The sequence below is a fragment of the Vombatus ursinus genome, unplaced genomic scaffold (assembly GCF_900497805.2).
Source record: "Vombatus ursinus unplaced genomic scaffold, bare-nosed wombat genome assembly UNPS02014799.1, whole genome shotgun sequence".
Taxonomy (NCBI): Eukaryota; Metazoa; Chordata; class Mammalia; order Diprotodontia; family Vombatidae; genus Vombatus; species Vombatus ursinus.
Window position 1 is genome coordinate 11,852,817 of NW_020954577.1, and position 21,989 is coordinate 11,874,805.

The 21,989-nt window shown below is 41.6% G+C and overlaps 1 protein-coding gene and 1 long non-coding RNA gene across 2 annotated transcripts in view; both read left to right on the forward strand.

The window, feature by feature from the left end:
• Nucleotides 1-838: 838 nt before the first annotated feature.
• LOC114050705 lies at nt 839-16,839 on the forward strand. Its single transcript, XR_003570057.1, has 4 exons — nt 839-1,268; nt 8,046-8,105; nt 14,674-14,765; nt 16,717-16,839. It is a non-coding gene; the product is annotated as an uncharacterized LOC114050705 (long non-coding RNA).
• Nucleotides 16,840-17,295: 456 nt separating this feature from the next.
• Nucleotides 17,296-21,989, forward strand: part of MACC1 (MET transcriptional regulator MACC1) — an 89,311-nt gene continuing 84,617 nt past the window's right edge. Inside the window, exons 1-4 of the mRNA XM_027872567.1 lie at nt 17,296-17,386; nt 17,575-17,997; nt 18,535-18,543; nt 18,644-18,732. The gene's annotated coding sequence lies outside the window, so the exon portion shown is untranslated. The remainder of the gene's footprint in view (nt 17,387-17,574; nt 17,998-18,534; nt 18,544-18,643; nt 18,733-21,989) is intronic.

Here is a 21,989-nt window from a genome sequence, read left to right on the forward strand (position 1 = left end):
CCTTAGAATCATAGAGTTAGAGGTGGAAATGACCTTGAAGGTCATTTAGTTCAGCCCCATCATTTTATAAATGAGAAAAATGAGAACCAGGAAGGTTCCATTGCCTAAAAATCACCCAGGAATTCCATGGTAGATGCTGGATTTGAACCTGGATCTCCTGACTCCTGAACCAACCCCCCCCCCCCCCCACCCCAATTCCCAATCCCCTCATGGACCCATGTTGTTTTCTCCATTCTCTAAACTCCTCAAACCTATGAGCGATTACCCTCTAGTCTTTCCACTTTGTCCCTAGAAGGCTCAAACATTACAATGCTATCTCGTGATCTGGGCTAAATGACTTGCCGGACACTGCACATTGAGTAAGTAGTTCAGCCAGCACCACACTACCTCTAGTGGCAAATGATGTCATTGACAAGCATATTTTTACATGTAGAGAAAGGAGGGTGGAACATACAACAATAGAAGTAAGTTAGCCCAACCCCCTCAGTTTACAAATGAGGAAACTGAGACTCAGAGGGATTGAGGGATTTGTCATTGTCACACCTCTTCTGTGGTTGAGTCAGAAATAGAACTCAAGTTGTCTGTCTTCAAGGCTGTCTGGCTCCAAGTGTCAAGCACTCTTTCCACTAGTCTATATTTCCTCTCTAAAAAACAAACTAGCCAAGTATGGGGGTGGATGATGTTAGAGCCAGAAATATGACCTTGGCCTCATGACCTGGAATGACCTAACTCAAAGAAGGCCGAACCATAAATAATTGGAGGAAGTTGCAGAAAGGAGGATTTTAACTTGCTGTGGGTGAGGAACCCACGTTCTAGCCATTAGAGCTGTCCCCAAGTGTAAAGGAATGCCTTGGGAGGAAAGCTCTTCCTCCTCCTGGGAAACCTTCCAGGAGAAGCTGGATGAGCCATGTTCGGGGACATTGCTGGGGAAATTTCTGGTCAGCGCCATGTTGTACAAAATGACCCTTGAGGTTCCTGGCGACTTGGAGAATCTTTGTCGATGACTTTTCCCTCGGACTCTATGCATGAGGCCGGGGTGATTTCCTGTGACTTGGGGGTATTCCCAGGCTACCTGCTGCTCATATTTGAACTTGTACCAGGGCATAGTGCTGGTATATCCTGAGATAATACCAGGAGTCCTCCAAGAAAAAAAAAGGAAAAAAAAACAGGCAAAATGTGACACAGAATCTCCCAACGGGAAGGGACCTCAGACACCAGCTTGTGAAAGTCAATCCTGAGCAAGGATTCCTTTAGCAGCATGCCTGAAGGTAAGTATTGATTAAAGACTGCCAGGGAGAAGGAGCCTATTGACACCCTGGCAAACATATCTCCCCTTTTGGACAACTCTCAGGCCTTCTTTTTTTTTTTTCTTGTGTAAATTTTTTGAGGTTACAGGTATTTCATGTTTGTCTCTATATTCCCAGTGCCCAGTATGGTGCCTTGTACACAGTAGGTGCTGAAGAAAACTATTCCATTAACTGCCCCAGGTTAAGCCTAAATTTGCCCCTTGATAGCTTTTACCCATCTCTTCCTTCTCATGCCAAGAAGAAGTGAATTCCTCTTCTACCTGTAAGCTAATGAATAACTGCAACATAGATAGCCCTTTAAGGTTTACACGTTGTGTTGTGTTCCATTGTTTTTCAGTCATGTCTGAATCTTTGTGACCCCATTTGAGATTTTCTTGGGAAAGACACTGGAGTAGATTGCCATTTTCTTCTCCAGCCCATTTTAACAGATGAGGAAATGGAGGCAAACAAGGTGAAGTTTCTTGCCCAAAGTTAAGTTTCTTACAGCTAATAAGTGTCTGAGGTGGGATTTGAGCTCAGGTCTTCCTGACTCCAAGACCAGCATTCTATCCACTGTGTCACCTAGCTACCCAAGGTTTACACAACACTTTACAAAAATCTCATTTACCCTCACAAGCTACTAAGTGCTATTTTTATCCCCATTTTGCATGTAAGGAAACTGAGGCAGATAAGGGTTGCTAATTATTTGCCCAATGTCACGCAGCTAGGAAGTATCTGCGCCTGAACTCAGGTCTTCCTGACTACAGGTTCATCACTCTAACCATTGTAACCCCTTGTTGCCCCACTCTTCAGATGCATGGGGATCATGTCCCTCCAATGTCCTCTTCTCCATGCTACACACCCCCAGTTGCCTCAACTGGTGCTCATATGAGGAATGTGTTCAAAATCCCACGCTGTCTTGGTTGTCCTGCTCAGGACATTCTCCAGTCTTTCTTTCAATGTCCTGTCTTATTTCTCCCATATTTAAAGGGACAGGTCCACCCTTTGGATGGCAGGGTTCTGGAAGAACACCAACACATTTATTTTCCCCTATTGTCCCCTAAACTTTTGCTCTGCCTGATCCAATGTGCCCAGCTGTGCAGACTTTAGAAAGCTGCTCACAGTGCTCGATTGGAAAGCAGGGAATTCAGGCTTGCTCTCAGTTGCCAGGTCTACAAGGAGGTGGTACCAACCAGGACTTTTCCCCAGGTGCTGACATGCTGGGGAGGGTCATCTGGGGACCACCTTCTAGACATACACCAGCTGCACTCTGACAGGACTGGTGGCAAGGTGGGATTGAGAGACAGAGGAACCTTTGGCAGAGGGTGAGGAAACAGGATCACAGGTCAGCAGAAGTCAGGAAAGTAGGAGAAATGGAGAGGCAGCCCCCTCTCCTGGCAGAACTGAATCTACAAGTCAGACCAGATCTTGCCTTCCCCTGCCCCACCCCACCCCCAAATACACAAACACCTTCATTTAATAAATGTGTTATAGGTGCCAAGATTCCTAGTTGTGAGGCCATAGGCATATTGCTTAACCTCCCATGATCTCAGTTTCCTAATATGAAAAATCAATCAATAAACATTTATTAGGTGCTTACTGTGTGCAAAGCATTGGGAATACAAAAAGAGGCACAAAGCAGTACCTGCCCTCAAGCAACTTAGAGTCTACTGGGGGAGAAAATGTGTAAACAAGTTGGTATAAAGCAAGCTACCTACAGAATAAATAGGGAATCATGAGGGGAGGGTAGGCCCTGGAATTAAGAGGCATTGGGGAAGGCTTCCAGTAAAAGATGAGACTTTTAGATGGGGCTTAAAGGAAGCTAATGGAGGAGGGAGAGCAGAGAGCATTCCAGCCACGAGGGCTGTGAGATAGAATGCCAAGAGGTGGGAGAAGTATTATCTTGTTTATGAAATAGCCAGGAGGCCAGTGTTACTGGATCAGAGAATCTGTGTTGGGAAGTAAGGTGTAAGAAGACTGGAAAGATAGAGAAGGCTAGCTTATGAAAGGCTTTGAATGCAAAACAGAGCATTTTTTATTTCATCCCAGAGGCAATAGGGAGCCACTGGAGTGTATTGAGTGGGGGGGGGTGACTTGGTCAGACTGGTACTACAGAAAAATCACTTTAGTAGCTGAATGGAGAAAGTACTGGAGTGGGGAGAGACTTGAGGCAGACCCACTCGCAGCTATTGTGGTAATCGAGGTGTGAGGTGATGAACTCCACTAGAGTGGGGACAGTGTCAGAGGAGAGAAGGAGATGTATTCAGGAGAAGTAGCAAAGGTGAAATTGAGGCCTTGCCACCATATTGGATATAGTTGGGAGTGAGATAGAGTGAGGAATCCAGGATGACTCCCAGTTGGTTGTGAGTCTGAGGGACTGGGAGGATGGTGTTGCACTCTACAGTAATAGGGACGGTGTATAAGGGAGAATTTAGGGGGGAAAGCAATGAATTCAATTTTGTGTATGTTGAGCTTAAGATATCCACTAGATATCCAGTTTGAAATTTCTGAAAGGTTATTGGAGATTTGAGATTGGAGGTCAGCTGAGAGATTGGATCTGGATAGACCAATTTGAGAGTCATCAGTACAGAGGCAACAATTAAATCCATGGGAACTGATGAGGTCACCAAGTGAAGCAGTCTAGAGGGAGAAGAGAAGAGGACCCAGGACAGAGCCCTGAGGGACACCTATGGTTAGAGGGTGTGATCTGGAAGAGGATCCAGCTAAGGTGACAAAGAAGAAGTGTTTAGAGAGATAGGGCGAGTACCAGGGGGAGGGTCCTGAAAACCCAGAGAGAAGGGAATATCAAGAAGGAGAGTGTGATCAGCTGTGTCAAAGGCTGCAGGGAGGTCAAGGAGAATGAGGATGGAGAAAAGAGATCATTAATAACTTTGGAGAGAGCAGTTTTAGTACAATAAGGTCAGAAGCTGGTTTGTAAGGGGTTTAGAAGAGAGTGAGAGGAAAGTGGAGGGCCCTGTCATAGGGCACTTTTCAAGGAGTTTAGCTACAAGAGGCAGAAGAGAAATGAGACAATAGTTAGTAGAGCTGGAAAGATCAAGTGAGGGGTTTTTTTTCAGACTGAGGGAGACATAAGCATGTTTATAGGCAATTGGGAATGAGCCAGTAGAGAGGAAGAGATTGAAGTTAAGTGAGGGAGGGAGATAAACGAGGGGGCAGTCTGCTGGAGAGGGGATGATAAGGTAGAGGGCTTGGCCTTAGTAAGGAGTAAGGCCACTTTATCATGTGAGACAAGGGTGAGGGAGGAGAGAATGGCCAAAGACACCTGAGTGATAGGAGGTCAGGAAGAGGGAAGAAGGTCTTCAAGGAGACTGACCTTAATTTTTTTTTTTCTTCTGTAAAATAGCAAGGTTCTCAGCTTAGAGAGTGGGGGTGGGGAGGAAGAGCCATGGAGGTTTGAAGAAGGATGAGAAGGTTTGGAAGAGCCTCTGTGGAGAGTGAAAGAATGAGCTGATAAGCGAAGTATAATAGGATTGCCTAGCAGCATCAAGGGCCCAGTTGAGGTTATATAACATAAAATTTGGAGTCGACCCTGTCCAGATTTTCTCCACCTTCATTTGGCATCACATATCCAGGAATGAAAGCATTGGATGGTGAGTTTGGTCCATGGCTGAGGCTTGACTAGGAGGAATGGGAGACATGATGAGGAGACTTGGGATTCATTAGTTTCCTCACGTGAAAAATGAGGGGATTGGACTAGAAAATCTAAAGCTATGACATGACAAACTAGCTTTGAATGGACTTTGGTCATACATCTGCACAAGGGACCAGTGAATGATTGGGGGAACCAGGTTCAGGATTTCTGAATTATAGAGCAAGGAAGGAAGAGGTAGGGTTCTGGATGCCACCTGCCCTGTTGACATCAGGATAGATAATTTCTTTTTCTTTTTTTTTAGGCAATTGGGTTTAGGTGACTTGCCCAGGGTCACAGAGCTAGTAAGTGTCAAGTGTTTGGTCTGAGACCAGATTTAAACTCAGATCCTTCTGACTTCAGGGCTGGTGCTCTATCCACTGCACCACCTAGCTGCCCCTTGGATGGATTATTTCTAAGTCAAGCCAATGAGCATTTATTAAGTGCTTTCTGTGTGCTAGATGCTCTGCTAAATTCTAGGGATAGAAAAATTGATAAAGCCATGGTGCTGTCTAAGGAGGGGATATAACATACAAACAGCCATGTACATACATGATATAGACAGGGTCAAAGCCAGGGCCTGCCTTTAACATCATAGACTGGCATAATTCTGCTATTAGACTCATGAAACTTCAAACTAATATTTCATTTCTTTTTGCTTTTCTCTTCTCTCTCTTTCTTTCTTTCTTTTTTTCCTTTGGTATGCAGATGTTTTCCTGTTTTGGAGATTTCACTGGCCATCCTCATCATTATCATTTCATCACCACCTTCCTCATCATTGTAGCTGTCATTTACATACAAAAACCATGTTAGCTTCCATTTTGTAGAGCCTGGATTGATTCAACTTGCACACTGGGGGAGAATATTCCCATCGGAAATATTCCCCTTATTCCCCCAGGGAAAGGCCAATTGGAAAAACTCCTCATAATATGGCAGTACACCCATTCCAATGTCTAGGTATGGGTATTTGCAAAAATTTTCTCTGTAGCATCCTGTTGTGATGTTCTGCTGTCCTCCAAGTGTGGGCAGTGTGGATGACTCTGAACTCTGGGAAGTCCACAGGAGATTCTTTTCTCCCAAGCAGGACAACTTGTGAGCAAACAGGCAGTTGAGATGAGGCCAGTTTTTATGTGTGTCTTTCCTTTGGTACAGGGCCTTGTAAGATCTAGAAAGGTAGCTGGTGCCTTTCCCCTTCCCAGGCAGCCAAGCCATGCAATATTGGCTACTGGATCAGCTGTGTGGACAACACGAACAGCGAAAGAACATCTGAGAAGGAGAAACCATCAGAAAGAGAAGAGCGCACCTAGCGTTACCAGGGCATACTCAGCACAGATGAATCTAGGAAAGTCAGGGAACACCCCGGCAATAAATGTTCCAAAGGTCATTGAATCAATTAACTAGCATTTTGAAACCCTTCCACACTGAGCTAAGCACTAGGCATGCAGAGAAAGACGAAGCAAAGTCCTTGCTCTCAAGGAGCTTATATACTGGCCTCTTAAATGATTCTAAGCATTCTGTGAGGAATAACATTCTTGATTCACGTTTGTTATCTAAATACCTTTCTCTGGCCTCCCTCTGGGATGGGGTTGGGGGAGAAGGGGGTTGGTTCTCTTTAGATTAGAGTCAAAAATAGAAGTGATCTTTGGGGATTTGAGGTGGGGTTGAATTGGAGCTCCACATTTTGAGGAGTGACCAATTTAGGACAAACCAGCAAGGCCAGTCAAAGACTGTTAGGTGAAGGCTGCCAGGCCTAGTGTTGCCTGTTCTGGCCAGCGGGCTAGATCTCAAGTGATCCTCACAACAACCCTAGGGTGTAGGGGCACAGGTATTTTTGAGGCCCATTCTACATGTGAGGAGACTAAGACTCAGGGAGGCTAGTCTCCAGATATTTCCTGGGGGGGGGGAGGGACCTGATGGTTATTGTTCTGAGCTAACAAATGTCTGTCTGGTTCAGATTTGAGAGGTGAAGGTACGGTTCCTTATTTGGAACGGGGGCTACTTGAAATAGGGTTCAGTTAGTCATTTGCTCTGTGGTTTACCTTTGGGAACATATCACCCCTGGCTCTCGCTTTCTTCTTTAGGAACTTTACCATTGAGCTAGGGAAAGCAAAGAACTATTTCTCAGTTTAGTTTCTGTTTTGGAAGACTGAAGCCTTTCCAGTCCCTTGCTCACTTCTCTGACCTCCCTCTTTTCTTATTAGGGGGATACCAGAAGAAAAAACGAAATGTGACATTATTTTTAAAATGCGAACCAAAATGTTGATTTATTTATTCATTCAATAGCTGTAGATTAAGAGTCATTGGGACAGTGAGGTGGCACACTGTGGAACTGGACTTCAAAAGACCTGAGTTTAAATCCAGTTTCACAAACTTACTAGCTGTGTGACCTTGGGCAAGTTATTTAATCTCTGTTTGTCTCAGATATCTCAACTGTAATATAGGTAGAATAATAACTGCACCTACCTCCCAGAATTGTTGTCAGGATAAAATGAGGTAATATTTATTTTAAATAAGTTCTTAGCATAGTGTCTGGCACACAGTAAATATTATTTAAATACTAGCTATTGTGACCCCGTGCATACAAAACTCTGTGGCACTTGCTCAGCCAATGCAATGTAAATATATTATTATATATTTTGAGGTTGTGTAACAATATGATAATACATAGCACAAGGTACTCCCAGGGTGAGATTTCCTTTTATTCATGCAGCTTGACACCCATTTATGATGCACTAGACAAATCTTAGAGTTGCCTGAGCACAGAGGGGTTTTGTGACTTGCCTGGCGACACAAAACTGATGGCAGGGGCAGAATTTGAACCCAAGGCTTCTGGAGGCTCAGCATCCTCTATACTATACCACACTGCCAAAAATGCATGTCTGTGAACATGGCTTGATAGCTCTTTCCTATATGAATTCCTTCTAACAATGTGGAATCCCTTTCCTGAAAACAGTCGAAAGGAAGGGCAATACAATTCAAGGTTACCAAAAGTTTAAAGCAGGAGTTCTTAATCTGGGATCTGTGAACTCTTTTTTCAAAATGTCATAATACTAGTGTTTCAACATAATTGATTTCCCTACTAATCCTACGCTTTTATTTTATGCATTTAGAATTCTGAGATGGCTCCAGGGACTTCACCGACCACCAAAGGGCCACACCATGTGACTAAGGTGCAGATTCCTGGTCTAAAGGAAAAGGTTTCAAATATGATTCTGATGCTGTCATTGCTTCAGAGCCACAGAGGCACTGGGAGTGTGTGGCCTCTTTCAGATCATAAGCTACTTCCTCAGACAAAAAAAGAGACCAAAAAAGCCACACAAAACTGATGTCTCTTGTTTTCGACATCTCGTTTATTCCCCAATTACTTCTACACACTTGGACCTTCCCTTGTCCCAGAGAAACCCAGTTAAGTGAAACAGATTGAACAAACAACACTAGCAGATAATGGATGTAATGTTCTTTCTCCATAGGCTACCATCCCTCATCCTCTACCTAGATGAAGGAGGTGTGTGTCATCAATTCTTCAGAACCAAGATCTCTCTCTCCCTGTCTCTCTCTCTCTCTCTCTGTCTCTCTCTGTCTCTCTCTGTCTCTGTCTGTCTGTCTGTCTGTCTGTCTCTCTCTCTCTCTCTCTCTGTCTCTCTCTCTTTCTCTCTCTCTCTCTCTCCCTCCCCTCACCAATGTTATCATTTATCAAATGAGATAATATTTGTAAAATACTTAAGAGTGTCTGACATGTAGATGCTTAATAAATGCTTGGTCTCTTCCCTTCCCTTCCTTTCTCTCTATCTATCTACCTACCTATCTCTCCATCCATCTATTTATCTATCTATTATTCTATGTATATACCTATCTTTACCCACCCATCCATCCATCCATCTATCCATCTATCTATATCTATCTCTATGTATCTATTTATCTAAGCATTTATCATTTGTCCATCATCTAGCTATCCATCCATCCACTTATCTATCTATTCCTCCACATATTTTTCTCTACCATCCACCATCCATCCATCCATCTCTATCTATGTATCTATATATGTATGTGTGTATGTATGTATTTATCTATCTATATACAAGCTGGTAGATCCCATTTGAAGAACCCTGGCTCTAGTCCTTCTTTTTAAAATCCTGGAAGCGGAAGACACATCGTCATCAACGTAATCAAAGAGAATTTTCCAAGCACATAACAATACACGACCCTGTTAACCATAGCTTTGGAAACGTCTCTAGACTTTTTTTTTTCAGCCAAAGACAAGGTTTATTAGAACATCTGTTATATTGAGCAGGCTCTTAAGGAGTCTGAACACGAGTAAGCAGGGGCTAGATTTTAGGAATCTGAGCAGTGGCTAGATTATAAGAATCCCAGCTGTGGCTAGATTGTAAGAATCTCAGCCATCTCTAGACTTTTTAAAAAAAATGACTACAATTCTTAAAATATCCTGTTATTAAGGAATTAACTTCTCACTTCTGAGAGGTAATTTAAACCTTTTAAAGAAGAAATTGGTTCATGGTGTGTAAATAGCTTTTTAGGTTGTATTGGATACATCTTAAATGTAGAAAGACAGACAGAGAGAGAGAGAGAGAGAGTTAGGGTATCTCCTGAATGAAAGTAATTACTCACTTCTTGCTGGTAAGCTTATTCTTATGATACATTTCTACATTTGACTTTACAGTTAGAATGCAGTTCACAAGTTCCCAATCACAACAATGGTTCCAAGTTCTGCTGCTTTTTCTAGGGCAAGGTTAAATCATAGTTCTGTCCCTCAGTTTCCTTAGTTGGTGGAATTGTGGGTGTAACCCTTAGCAGACCTATTTCATTCAACATTGTGTCTTGTGACTTGAAATTTTTAGAATCCTAGTCTTCCTTCAAAGCTCACTCAAGAATCTTTTCCTACCCAAAATCTTTCCTGTTCATTCCAATTGCTGACACAACCTCCATTACTTTGTATGGACTTTGTATGTATGTATGTATTTATATGTATATATGTACATGCTGTTTGCCCCCCAATAGATCAGAAGATTTTGTAATTGTGTGCTATTTCCTTAGGGACTTTTTATCTTTAGTGCAAAGCATAGTGTCCAGTGCAGAGAGGCAAAATTATGTTTGTTAGATGAATGAAGGAATATCAGGCTGACACTTGTAGGTAATATCTGAAAGTCTAGGATGACCACACAATCATCAATCAATCAACCAATCAGTTGGCAAATACATTATCCATGAGATAGTAATAATCCCAATGATAATAATAATGATTCAAATTTCGAGAGGACTTAGAAGATTGCAAACCATTTTATGAAATGAATGAATGAATGAAACATTTATTAAGTCCCTACTATGTGTGAGGCACTTGGGATACAAATACAAAAGTGAAACAAGACCCTGTCCTTAATAAGCATACATTCTCCTGAGGAAGACTTCACATAAAGCTGGGTGGTGGCCATGGAAGGGTCTTTTGGGTGGAGGAGTTATGGGGATGCCATGACTCTATATACATTGCCTCATTTGATCTATACAATAAACACGTGAAGTAGGTACATTTCTTTTATTTATTTATTTATAGTTTTTGACATTCACTTCCGTAAGATTTTGAGTTCCAAATTTTCTCCCCATCTCTTCCCTCCCCTCACCCTAAGACGGCCTGCAATTTGATATAGGCTCTATATATACAATCAAATTGAACATTATTTTACATTATATATAATACATATATTATTATTATTATTATTATATTATTTTACATTAATCATGTTTCAAAAAGAAGAATTAGAACCAATAGGAGGAACCACAAGAAACAAGAAACAAACAAAAAAAGAAAAAAAAAGAGTGAGAGAGAGAGAGCAAATAGTATGCTTTGATCTGCATTCAGACTCCAAAGTTCTTTTTCTGGATGTGGATTGCATTTTCCATAATGAGTCTTTTGGAGTTATCTTAGATCCTTGCATTGCTAAGAAGAGATAAGTCTATCAAAGTCAGACATCACACAACATGGCTGTTACTATGCACAATGTTCTCCTGGTTCTGTTCATTTCACTCAGTACCAGATTACATAAGTCTTTCCATTTTTTTTTCTGAAGTCTGCCTGCTCATCATTTTTTATAGTACAATAGTGTTCCTTTACTTTCCATTATCACGGTCCATTACCACAACTTGTTCAGCTATTCCCAAACTGATGGGCATCCCCTCAATTTCCAATTCTTGGCTACCACTAAAAGAGCTGCTATAAATATTTTTGTACATGTGGGTCCTTTTCCCATGTGTATGATCTCTTTGGGATATAGCCCTAGAAGTGGTATTGCTGGGTCAAAGGGTATGTACAGTTTTACAATCCTTTGGGCATAGTTCCAAATTGTTCTCCAGAATGGTTGGATCAGTTCACAACTCCACCAACAATTCATTAGTGTTCCAATTTTCCCACACCTTCTCCAGCATTTATCATTTTCTTGTTTTGTCATGTTAGCCAGTCTGATAGATGTGATGTAGTGCCTCAGATTTGTTTTAATTTGCATTTCTCTAATCAATAGTGATTTAGAACATTTTTTCATGTGACTATAGATAGCTTTAATTTCTTCATCTGAAAACTACCTGTTCATATCTTTTGACCATTTATCAATTGGGGAATGACTTGTAACCTTATCAATTTGACTCATTTCTCTATATATTTTAGAAATGAGACTTTTATTAGAAACACTGGTTGTAAAAATTCTTTCCCAGTTTTCTGCTTCCCTTCTAATCTTGGTTGCATTGGCTTTCTTTGTGCAAAATCTTTTCAATTTAATGTAATCAAAATTACCCATTTTGCATTTCATAGTGTTCCTTATCTCTTGTTTGATCATAAATTCTTCTGTTCTCTATAAGTCTGACAGGTGAGCTATTCCTTGCTCTCCCAGTTAGCTCGCAGTTTCAGCCTTTATATCTAAATTGTGTACTCATTTTGACTTTATTTTGGTATATGGTGTAAGATGTAGATATATGCCTAGTTTCTGCCATACTGTTTTCCAGTTTTCCCAGCAGTTTTGGTCGAATAGTGATTTCTTATCCCAGAAGCCAGAGTATTTGGATTTATCAAATAGTGGATTATTATAGTCATTGACCACTGTGTCTTGTGTACTTGACCTATTCCACTGATTTGCCACTGTATGTATAGCCAGTACCAAATAGTTTTGATGATTGCTGCTTTACAATACAATTTAAGATCTGGTATGTCTAGGCCACCTTCTCTTGCATTTCTTTTCATTAATTCCCTTGATATTCTGGATCTTTTGGTCTTCCAAATGAATTTTGTTATTATTTTTTTCTAACTCTATAAAACAATTTTGGTAGTTTGATTGGCACTGAATAAGTAAATTAATTTAGGCAGAATTGTCATTTTTATTATATTAGCTCAACCTACCCATGAGCAACTGATGTTTTTCCAATTATTTAGATCCGACTTTATTTGTGTAGGTGCATTTCTTATTCACATTTCACAGACAAGGGAGAGATTAAGTGATTGGCCTACTGTCTTATAATTTGAAAGTGTGTGAGGTATGATACAAGTCTCCTTCTTCCACTATGCCATCCTGACATCACTGGACAAAATCGAGCATATTCGCTTATCATCCTAACCCATTTGAAGGTGACATTATGAATGGCTAATAATTATATCTCCTGGTAAGGTATGCTCCATGCTCCTGCCAAAAGAAATATAAGTCTACTGTGGTTAACAGAATAGACAACCACCAGCTGAGGAGAGTCAGAAATGCAAGATTGGAGCCCGTGTTTGGCTGCTTACTAGTTATATGACCTTTGATAAGTCATTTTGCTTTCTGGGCCTTAGTTTCCTCATCTGTAACATGATGCAGTTGAATAAAATGATCTCTAATGTCTCTCTCAGATCTAACCATATGGCTGCTTATTTTTGATTTTAATTTATATGTATGTTAAGTTATATGAATGCTTGTTGGTGGTGGTGGTGTTGGGTTTTTACATAGGTCATTTTATACATACACCTCCAACCCCAAAGCTCTACCCCTCAGCCTAGAATTTAACTTACCCATGTAATAAAGAAAAAAATAATTAAGAGTAATAATAAAGTGACCCCCTGTGATAAATGGTGTGACTTTCTGTTATCCTGGTACCTGGTACCAGGGGGGCGCTCCTTCTCTTTCTTGGAAGGAGGCAATTATGTTTCATTATCTGTTCCCTGGGATCCTTAATTGATTTTAAAAAATTATTTAGACTTGTTTCATTTAGGTTGTTGTAGTGAATTTGTATCCTATCCTTCTAGTTAATTCATTCTGCATCAATACATAAAAGTCTTCCCATGTTTCTCTGAATTCCTCACATTTCTTATTTCTAATTGCAAACTAATATTCCATTATATTCAGATAGTCCACTTAGTTTAGTCTCTCTAGAACTTTCTATGAATCCCATTTTTGCTTACAAATGCTGAGAATAAGTTTCATTATGGTTTAATATGAAGTAGGTATTGGCAGAATATGCAGTCCTATTTGTCTGCCCCAAACCTTCTAGGCTGGCCAGATGGAAACCTGCTGCTCTTGGGGGTGCCCTTCTCTGCTTGAATTCTCATCTACTTCCCTGACTATGGGTCAGGCTGTTTGACTACTCACACTGTTGGGATGAAATGGGAGTCATCAGCTTTATTCCTTATGGTGATATGGAGGACCACTAAACCTTGCCGTATAATCTACTTCTTTGCTCTCTAGACTCATGGCATTATCTTCTGACCTACTGATAAAAAAAAAAATGGACTCCTGGCCATTGCCTTCTACCTTTATGTTGCTTTCTTAGGGTTTCCTGGCCTTTCCATACACTGTGCAACTGAACCTCCTTTCATGTATTCCCTCTCTCAATTAGAGCCTGAGCTCCTTGAGAACAAGGAATGTCTCATTTTTCTATTAGTATCTTCAGTGCTTAGAACATAGTATGTCCTTAAATATGTTTTTCCATTCATTCATTCATTCACTCATTCGTTCATTCATGGCATATGCCCTTGAAATTGTGAAATATCTTTAATTAGATAGGGTTACAATAAGACTGAGCTCTTCAAATAAAGTCCAGAGATGCTTCAAGTACAGTAAATTGCTTTTAGCAGTGAGTTAGTTGGAAAAGTGTATTTAAAAGAGTATTTAAATATTTAAGAGTAAAAGGCACTTAAAAGAGTTCTGGTTGCAGATGTCAAATGAATCAAAGTGTGAATTAAGTGAAGAGGGGGACAGCTGTCTTCTTTTTTGTTCATGCTCCTGGCAAAGGGATTAAAGACTCTTCAAAGAGCCTGCAGTCTTCTCAGGGTGCCTCACTGACATGTCATCATCCTTGTCTCTAAAAAACCCAGTGAGGAAGGCAGCATGTTTCTTGTTTTACTTTTTCCCTTGGACACCATTCTTGAAAACCTTCACCTGGATGAAATCCCTCTCGGACGATTTTGAACAGCAGAAATCCTCCTTGGAGATTCCAAAGATGCTACACCATAGCCTTAGCTGATGATGATAAATATCATGAGCCACAGGGTAAAAAATGTGACGATTAGGTGTGTTCCTTTGGAGGCTATTTCCTGGTATTTATTATCTTGAAAATGACATTTTTTAAAAGAACAATGGATTTATATACAGGAGTTTGATGGAGTCTATTGACTCATGCCCCTGACTAGAATTGCATGGGGAGTGAGATGGATGTCACTGGGGGCAGGGATGCATCAGAGTGTCAAACCAACCAATCAACTTGCTTTCCTAGTGGAAACAGGATCATTCTGCCACCAACAGCAGCTGGACCAAGCACATGACCTTGATGTGAACTGCTCCCCAGAATTGACTGGCACAGGACAGGTTGGTACTACATCTGGAAATTTACAGGGTAATCATGACAGGGTAATACAAGGACAGTGTGACCCAGGAAACCCATGTGCCCAGCAGTGCTGGGTGTCTGTCTGAAAAAAAAAATCAAGCTTGAAAGGGGAGGGGGAATTTTAGGAAGGCTGATTTATGTTGTGGGGTGTTGGGGGGGAGAGTGCAAACTAATTTGTCTGCTTCTGTCAAGTCTCATTCGAGGAAATCAGCTTGAAGGGTGGGGCTTGGGATTGCTCCTTTCAGGGATGCTCTACACAGGACAGGACTGGATGACATTCTGAACATCTACTGGAAAGATGCCTTAAAACTTTACAACAGAATTTTAGGCATGGCCTTGTTTTCTGTGGGAGCCTCCCTTTCCTTCTTAGGATTCAGGAGGGTAGGAACTGTGCACCTCTGGGTGCAGAAGAGAAGTGATCTGCTCAGGTCTTGGAGGCATTCACCCTGGGAGACAAGTTTTTTTTTTTTTTGGTTGTTGTTCATTTGAAGGGGAGAGACTGAAAGACAGAGAAACAGAGGGAGACGTCAGAGACAGAGTGGGGCAGGAGAGAGATGGAGGGAGAGACGCACACAGATAGAGAGACTGTGCTAAGCACTAGGGACACATATTTAAGCAAATGAGATATTTAAGCAGAGTAGTCAGCTGAACCTTTGTGTTATAAAGGGATCCAGGAAAAGTTACCACTAATTACTATTACCACCACCACTACCACTACTATTGCTGCTGCTGCTGCTACTACTACTTGAAAAGAGTAAGTATTTATGTAGCACCTACTGTGTGTCAGACACTATGATAAGCACACTACACACATCTCCTTTGATCCTCCCAACACCTCTGAGTGGGAGGTGCTGTTATCCCCATTTTACAGTCGAAGAAACTGAGATTAACAGAGATTAAGTGACTTGTCTAGGGTCACACAATTAGTAAAGGCTGGATTTGAACTCAAGTCTTCCTGACTCCATGCTAGTGCTCTGTGCACTGTGGCACCCCCTAGCTGCCTTAAGAAAAAAAACAAAACAACAAAAACAAAACAAACAAACAAAACAACTTGGCTTTAGACCAGACCTATGATTTCATTGATCTAGGGAAATCCCAATGAAGAAGCTTCCTCCAACAAAAAGGATCTGCATCTGTTCTGTAGTAGGAGTAATAATGATAATAGTAGTAGCTGTAATAGTGATGGTAATGGTGGTGGTGGTAGTAGCAGTAGTGATAATAGTAGTAGCTGTAGTAGTGGTGGTAGTAGTAGGAGGAGGAGCAGGAGTGTTGGTGGTGAGGGGTGGTGGTAGTAGTGATTATAATATGGTGGTAATAGTGGTGGTTATAGTGATGGTAATAGTTGTAGTGGTAGTAGTAGTAGTCATAATAGTACTACTAGTGGTGGTGGTATTAGTAGTAGTAGTAATCCTAGGAGTAGTTGTATTAGTAGTATTGTTAGTGGTAGCAATGGTGGAAGTGGTGGTGGTGGTGGTAGTTGTAATGGTAATGATAGTAGTAGTAGCAGCAGTACTAGTAAATAAAAGTATTAGTAATAATAATGATGAGGAGTATAACATAACTCACTTCTATCAGCTCTACGATTTACAAAGCACTTTCTTCACAACAACCCTAGGAGATCCCATTAGAAATGTGATTGCCTCCATTTGACACATCAGGAAAAAGTGTCCCAGGAGTTAGCTCTTTGCCTAAGGTCACACTTCACTGACTCCCAAACCCAGTGTTCTTTCTGGAGGAAATGTCCTTTGACCTGTACTCTCTGGAAGGTCCTAGTTCTTCCCAAGTACCATTGACTAGAAGAAAGTGACATCCCCTAGTTCCCGTTGGATTTGGGGAGCATCGGACCCTGCACATCTCCTCTCTATCGCTGGCCCCCCAGACTTTTCCAAGGACCTGGGAATCACATTGGGGTTTTCTTTGCTTTTTCATCAGGTGAGAGATAAAGACAAGACAGAAATGCCCAGAGAAGTTGGAGAAGACACCATTGAGACAATGGAATGTCCACTAACGCTTCGAGACTTCAGAACTCTGATCAATGTTGGAACCACGTGAGAGTTGGAGGCCTGAGGCAAATGATGCTTCAGTCCCCCTACAAAGAAAGGATGGGGGAGGGGGGGAGGAGGGAGGGGGGGGGGGAAGGAAAGGGGGGGAGGGGAGCTCCAAGTGCCTAATGACTCACGCTTTGTCAGGTGGAGTCAATATGTTTGTTGTGCTTAACTGTAGTTCCTTGTTTCAAGGAAATGCTTGGGGGTTGGGAAGGGGGGGTTGACACTGTCGAGAAGTGAGTAGTACAAAAAAGACCACCAATAGGCAAAAGGAAAAAAAAGTGGAAAAGAATCAGTGTGATTTTCTCCTTGTGCACCAACCATTGATTCCTTTCAGGCTCCCTCCCTAGGTGATGTTGCAGGAGGAGTGGGAGAGGCTACTTTTTCCAAATGTCTGTGATGGCATCTGATCTCCATAGCATTTTCACTCTCCCCTCCCACCCTGCCCCTCAACACACCTCTATAGAAGCCCTTCTCCAGTGGCAAAGTCACAGCATGTCACCTTCTTAGAAATTTCACCCAGTAAGAAACTGGTGGCTTGGGATTATTGTCTGCAGGTAAGTTTACTATTTTAAAGATTTAAAGTAAGTCCAAGTCAGTGATTGTGTGTGTGTGTGTGTGTGTGTGTGTGTGTGTGTAGGAACAGGGGAGGGTGGGTAAGTGGTGAATGAAGGGTGCGGGGCTAGGGGTACTCCTTTGTAAGCATTAAAATGATTGCTCGGGAAATCTCCCTGAAGAGCTCTAGGCAGAGAAGGAACGCCAGCTAGCCGAGTCATTTTGTTCTTTTTCTTTTCCTTTTGGCCTTCCCAAGTGGTATGTGTCCCCTCCTCCCCTGGGTGAAACTGCGGGTCCACACCCTTCTCTCCTGGTTTCAGGTAGCAGGTTGGGATTGTGGGTAGTGTAGTTCACCCCCCTTTGATGATTTAGGGTTGGGCAGGACTGAAGCAGAAGCAGGAGGACTTCGAGTCCCATACAGCACTGTGAGCCGCAGCTGGTAGCCACAGGACAAGGTGTGTTTGAGGAGGAGATTACTGTCTGTCTCTTGCTAGAGTGGCTCATTTTTCCACCCTTGGCAAGCACGGAAAGCAAGCAGGGTCCAGATCTCTGTCCCCTACAATCATGTCCTGATTGGTGCCTGGAGTAGCAGCTGGGGCTTGTTTCCAAACCTGTAAGTGCGTCTTGTTTGCCTTGAAAATGCCTTGCTTCTCTGCTCTGATCTTAAGCTGGCAACCTGGGGAGAATGGGGTCATTTCCAGATAATCCCTGAGCCTTCTCCATGGTGTTTTTTTTTTCCCTTCCACAGGCAGAATGGAAAGTCATCTTCAAGGAAGGCTCTAGAAAAAGAATCCTGAACCATTTAGCTAAGGGAAAGTGTGGGACGTGAGAGGTTGAGTGCAGGCATGGCTCATGGGGCTTCTTTCTCAGAGAAAACTGGGAGTTTTCAGGCTTGCTGCTGGAGCAGGGTCTGGAGTACTCCAGCCCAGTTGGTGTTTATCTCAATTCATTTGGATTTTTGCATTAATGACAGGCAAAGGAGGGTGGTAGAGATTAGTCCTAGTGGCTGCCCCACATGACTCATGCCTCCCTCTCCATTTTTTTCAGGAACTTCCCACTTAGAAAGCAAGTCTAAGGTTCAGAGCAATCTTGGATCATTTACATTTGTGTCCAATCTCCAAATTATAGTCATTAAAATGTGTCATTTCAGATGTCCAAGGTCAGTTTCTGAACAGATAAAGTCACAATAATCTAACACTTGGATTACAGGGTTAATTGAAGAGAGTGACTGATATGGTTCCAACTGCTTCTGTCTATAGGCACAGCATTTCATTGAAGAGAAGAAAGTGATGGACATTAAAGAGACCAAATGATTAGACCTGCCTCATGGCCAACTCACTCAGGAAAGGTCAGATCAAAACATTATTTATCTTGGCTGCTTCAAATTCATTTCCCCAAGTGTAATCCAGGAATAGATGAATACTTATCTATTAAAAACAAAAACAAAATGAGAGGGTTGGATAAGCTCTCCATAAGCCTTTCAAACCCTGGGGTAGGTATGGATCTGTGATTTCCTTAGTACAGGGAACTCCCAGGTGAGGAAACTTCCTTTACGAGTGTAGATCAACACCAGCTCTGCAACTGGCGGTGTTATTGTGACTTTCCCAGAGTCACATAGTCATTATGTGTTAGAGGTGAGATTTGAACCTAGATTCTTTTGTCTTTGAGGTTGGATCTCTGGCAAGTCAGGCAAAGTTGGGAAAGCTGTGAGTTGGAAAGTCAATTCTCTCTAGATGTCCCCTTCTTTTTTGTCGAATGAGGCACTTTGGCTGGATGGTCTTTTTTTCTTTTTACGTTCAATGTCTCTTCATAGGAAGCCATACTGAATTGGTTGGTAAGGTTGGGATCAAATCATCCTCCTTATAAAGGGCTCCAGGGTTTTTTGGACCATGTTTCATTTAACTTAGTAATTCAGGAATGCTAAGCTTTCAAATAACTTTGTGCCCACAGTTAATTATTATCCACACTTTGAATTAATTGAACAATTCTAATGGTAAAGCCTTATCAAGTTAGATAAGCAATGGCATTTGTTTTAAGTTAGCTATCTAAACTGAATACTTTGTTAACATTACCAATATTGCTTAATATTTCAATATATCAAGTCTATGATTTCATCAATGTGAGTACTTCCTGCGTGCTACTAAGGCAACTTTAGATGGTCTTGGAGAGTTTCCAAAGCTGCAGAATTCTACATGCTATGACTAAGCTGGTGATTAGCCTCTGCAAACTTTTCTAGGCAATTTTTCAGTCCTTGGACAGCAGATATAATCTCCATGAATCCAAAAGACAGTACTTGAAACATGATAAACACTTAATAAGTGTTCATTCATTCATCCAGTTATTCGTGATGATTCCCTATTTCATTTGGAATATTTCATCTGGGCATTTCAACTTGGGTTACGTGGTAGGACTTGGGCTTTCCTGGAATCATATTGGGGAGTCCATGGTCCCCTGCTCCCACCAATTCTAGAATGATAATTAAAACTTTTCGAAAAGATTTCTTACAATCACATCCTTAGAATTTTTGATATCTTATGACAGGAAGAGTAAAAGGGAATTAAGGAAGACGTAACAGAAAAGGAAACATTTGAATTGGGCTTTCAGGTAGAAATTGAAGAGGTAAAGGAGGGAGAAAGAGGACTTTCCAGGCTTAGGCAATAGGGAGGGAAGGAGCATGGAGTTAGGGAAGTAAAATTGTGTTGAGGACACATCAGATAATTCAGCTATCCAGAAATGGAACATGCTATCTTAAGTGCCCCCTCATTGGAGGTTTCCAAGTAAAGGCTGGATCACCATTTATTGGGTATCTTATATGATCAAATCCATCTATTTTAGTTTTTAAGTGATTTCCTACCTCCTGCTTGGTTCAAACTTCTCCCCTTAGTTGTGGCTAAATAATCAGTAACAATTTGGTGATGAGCTGGGCTCATGGAGGCTGGGCCTTGGATAGCAGACACAGGCCATTGTTGGAAGCATACTTGAAGCCTTCCCCACGTGATAGGATGTGTCAGGGCCTACGCTCATTTGGCATAGTATTTGGCAGCCCAGGGTCACTTCCATCAATCTTATGAGGAAGAATTGGAACATCATGTGCTAGCTAATTAGGTAAAAAGATAAAATACATGAAAGAATTATAGAATTTCACAGTGAAAATGGTCCTCATCAGCCTTTTAGTCCAACTCATATGCCAAAGGCATCCTCCCTCTAAACTACCTAACAAGAGATGATCCAGCCTCTGCTCAAAAACCTCCAAGGTGAAGGATCATTTATGATAAATAACAATATTAAAATCAACAAGATATTTTGCTAAAAATCCAGGGGTCAGGTCACACATTGCCTTTGGACAGGAGAGCCAAAGAATAGTGTGACAGTAACAGTGGGGACAAAGACTGTAACATTTCCTCATGCTCTCTGTGAATGGGAAGAGGGGTACCTGCCAGAGAGGGTGGTGAGAATGTGGAGTTTTAAGGGGAAAGCCAGGCTTTAGTTAAAGGGAGGAGCTAAAGAGGAGTATTGGTTGAAAAGTTCGTGGATTCAGGGGAGATTGTTGAGAACGGAGGGACGATGACTCGAAGGGTGCAGTGGAATGGACGTGACAATGAATAACTTTGACTCTGATGGGCCTTAGCAAGAGGAGAACTCTGGAGGATGTAATAGGGACAAGTAGCTTTTATTTGGAGTACTAGACCAGGATGGGGCAGCTAGATGGCACCATAGTGCATACAGCACCAGGCCTGGAGTCAGGAAGACTCATCTTCCTGAGTTCAAATCTAGTTTCAGACACTTACTAACTCTGTGACTGTGGGCAAGTCACTTAACTCTGTATCAGTTTTCTCAACTGTGGAAATGAGCTGGAGAGAGAAATGGCAAACTACTGCAAGAAAACCTGAAATAGGGTCACAAAGAGTTGGACATGAATGAAAAATGATGGAACAATGACAAAAACTTGAATAGGGAACCAGAAGAGACTTTTGAGTTTTAAATTTTTCTCCCCCTCCCTCCCCACCTCTCTCCCCAAGATAGCAAGCAGTCTGATATAGACTCTACATATACATTCCTGTTAAACATATTTTCACATTAGTGATGTTGTAAGTAAGAATTAGAACCAATAGGAGGAACCACCAGAAAGAGGAAACAAAACACAACAGAAGAAAAACAATAGCAAATAGTGTGCTTCGATCTGCATTCAAACTCCATAGTTCTTTCTTCATATGTGGATAGCATTTTCCATCACGAGTCCTTTGGAGATGTCTTAGATCCTTTGTATTGATGAAAAGGGTTAAGTCTATCAATATTAGTTATCACACGATGTGATTGCTACTGTGCACAATGTTCTCCTGGTTCTGCTCACTTCACTCAGCATCAGTACATGCAAGTATTTCCAGGTTTTTCTGAAGTCAGCCTGTTCATCATTTCTTATAGCACAATAGTATTGCATTATATTCATATACCACAACTTGTTCAGCCATTCCCCAATTGATGGGCATCCTCTCAATTTCCAATTCTTTGACACCACAAAAATTGCTGCTATAAATATTTTTATACATGTGGGTCCTTTTCCCAGGTGATTGTTTTGAGTAGTTCTGTGGAAAGTGAATTGGGAAT